This window comes from Trichechus manatus, unplaced genomic scaffold (assembly GCF_000243295.1).
Source record: "Trichechus manatus latirostris isolate Lorelei unplaced genomic scaffold, TriManLat1.0 scaffold00408, whole genome shotgun sequence".
NCBI lineage: Eukaryota > Metazoa > Chordata > Mammalia > Sirenia > Trichechidae > Trichechus > Trichechus manatus.
Genome location: NW_004444344.1, coordinates 217,375 through 220,563, shown reverse-complemented (window position 1 = coordinate 220,563; position 3,189 = coordinate 217,375).

Below are 3,189 nucleotides of genomic sequence, written 5' to 3'. Positions count from 1 at the left end.
AAAGGCACAACTGCAGGTAATGCAACAGCATGGATGAATCTCAAAAACATAATGATGAGTAAAAAGGCAGATACAAAAGAATATATATCATATGATTCTATTTTTATGAAATGGAAGGAAAGTCAAAACTAATCTATGATGTCAGGAATTAGAGAATGATTGGAGCCCTGGTGGTGCAGTGGTTAAATGATACGGCTGCTAACCAAAAGGTTGGCAGTTCAAATCCACCAGCTGCTCCTTGGAAACCCTATGGGGCAGTTCTACTCTGTCCTCTAGGGTCACAATGAGGCAGAATTGACTAGATGGCAACGAGTTTGGTTTGTTTTTTGGTTTGCTCAAGGTGGTGGTGGTAGTGGTGGTGGTGGTAGTGGTGGTAGAGGGATAGCAAGGAGCACAAAGCAACTTTATGGAGTAATGGAAATATTTTATGTATTGTTTTGGGTAGTGATTACTCAATGTACCCATTTATAAAAAAGTTATCAATACTTACTTCTGTGTGTTTTAATGTATATAAATTATATTTTAATAAAATAAAGAAAAAAGAATTTATCTTCATACTTGTTTGTAAATACATGCAATTTCTTGAAAGACAATAATTAATATTAGTTTTCTGTTGTGAAGTGTGGGAAAAATGGACATATGAGGGACTGAAATGGGAGATCTCTCACTGTACACAATTTTGTTTTACTTTATGATTTTTGTAACATGAATGTATTACCCATTCAGATATTAAATAAAATTGTAAAACAAAGTATATGCAAAGTAAAATGCTTAATTTCCAACCCTCACCTGTTCCAGTTGTCTTGATTTTTGTAAATTCTACTACCACCCACACACCGACGCCATTGAAAATCTGAGTCATTCTTGCATCCTCACCTCTCATATCCAGTCCATCAACAAGTGTCTCTCCAAAATGTATCTCAGGTCTAAAATCTTCTTTCATCTGCTCTTCTACCTGCTAGCCTAAGCCACCATCATCTCTTGTGTATAGTCTTTCAAATTCTCCTTAACTGGTCTTTTTGCTTGTACTCTCTTCCTTCATTTAGTAGCCAAAATAATCTTTTTAAAATGTTGAATCTGTAAAAATTTAAATTATCTTGCCTTCTACTTTGATGACACAGTTATTTTTCTTCTGTTTAAGAATATTTAATCAAATAAGAAATAGCTCCTCATTTCTGCTTTAGCAGAGCATAAACCAAAAAAACAAAAAATTTTTTTTTCATTGAATTGATTCTGACTCATGGCAACCTCATGTGTGCAGAGTAGAACTGCATTCCCAGGTCTTTATTCTGAGGCACCGCTGGGTGGGATTGAACCAGCAACCCGACAACCTTTAGGTTAGTAGTAGAACACTTAACTGTTTGAGCCATCCAGAGAAACCTACCAGAGCATAGGAGACCCTTCTTCCAAAAGTAAATAACAATAAATGCCAAGGATATAGTAGTTATGTATTTAGGAGGACATCTCTTCTTGAGGAATTAGACTGTTGTACAACATATAGATTTCTCCTTAAGAAGAATTTTTCCAGGGAAGTCTGTGAGTATCATTTAGTTTCTCTTTGACTCTCTCTTCTTCACCAGAAATATGCTGAATCTAATATACTACCAACTTGATCACATTACTTCCTTTCTTGATATATCAATGATTTCTCAACAATTAAATAATTTATTATTCTCTTTTTGAATTGTATTGTAAGATTTAAAGTAACTTCCTTTGGCTTTCTACCCTCAAAGACCTAATAAACATGCTTTCCATTCCATTACTCCTGTCACTGATAGAATGTTGATTTTAGAACCCAGAAGTGATAGAGTGTACTTTATCTGACATATATTTGAATATTTACACCTTATAAATCTCTAGTCTCTTTCTTGACTACATTTTGTTGGCATTCTAATAATTCCCTCTGAAAGTGTTCTGCAGTTTGTGGTAGCCTCCAAATTCCCCAAGTACATTCTCCATCTCATTACAAATTGGTCATGTATTTTAAAATGTAAGACACCTCCACCCCCACCCCATGAAAAGAGTTATTTAAGAACAAAGGAAGGAACAATCAGTTATTGTCCCTTCCATCAGAAGGAGGTGAGTGCCTGCTATGAGAGAAGCACTGAATCCGCAGAGAGGTGAACATGTTTTCATTCTTCATATATCTAAGGAACAGAAAGAAGGAAGAAAGGGAAATAAATATTGCAACTCTTCAGCTAGGACATCTGCTGTCTTGGAATGCAGTGGATAGAAAGAGTCAGAATTATAGCAGAAATAGACTAATTGTGAGGTCTGAATTTATCGATACTTTAGCACTTTTGTCTATTGTCAAGAATACAGATCTAGTTACCTGGGTGGTGTAAACAATTAAATGCTTAGCTACTAAGGATGGCTGTTAGATCAGCTCAGAGGAGTTTTGGAAGAAATGTCTGGCAGTCTGTTTCTGAGGTCACAGCCACTGAATATCCTATGGAGCACAGTTCTACTCTAACACACATGGGGTGGCCATGACTTAGAATAGACTCAATGGCAACTTTTTTTTTGGCTCCTGATATTTAGAATTACTTTAATGGGAATATATAAGGCTTTTCTTAAAATGCTAATAGCCTTGGGGATGCTAATACTTGGTCTTACATTTTTACATCATCTATAAAATGAAAGAGGAGAAGAGAAAGAGACTCACAATCAGAGCACAAGTGCTAGGCTGAGGATTGCAGAGAAAATCTTCACTGCCTTCATGATTTTGGAGAAGACCTGCCCTGACCTTGTTCCTACACTGAGCTGGGATGGGAGCTTCTTTTCTTATAAATGGTCCCAGCATACCAATATAAGGCTTTGATGACTGGCTGAAGTGGAACCTCCATAAATTTGTATCCTACCATCTCACAGATTTATGCAGTTACTATTTCCCCAGGGATTAACTCCAAAAGCAGGGATCGAGGATCTATTACCATACTTTTACTTCTTAGAAACCAAATCTCCTCTTAGCAACTAGATTTTTCCTGGTTTAGTTTTGGTTTAATTAGACTTGAAAATGCTACTTATTGGTATCATCCTCTTCTTTCTGGATTCTCACATCAATACTTTGAGATGGTGAAAAAACTCAGGCTAAGGAAGACTGAGTGAACTTTCCAAACTCTAATAGTTAAGAATTATAGGATAAAACACTTAACCCCAGATAGCCTGATGCCAAAACTAGGACTTTTT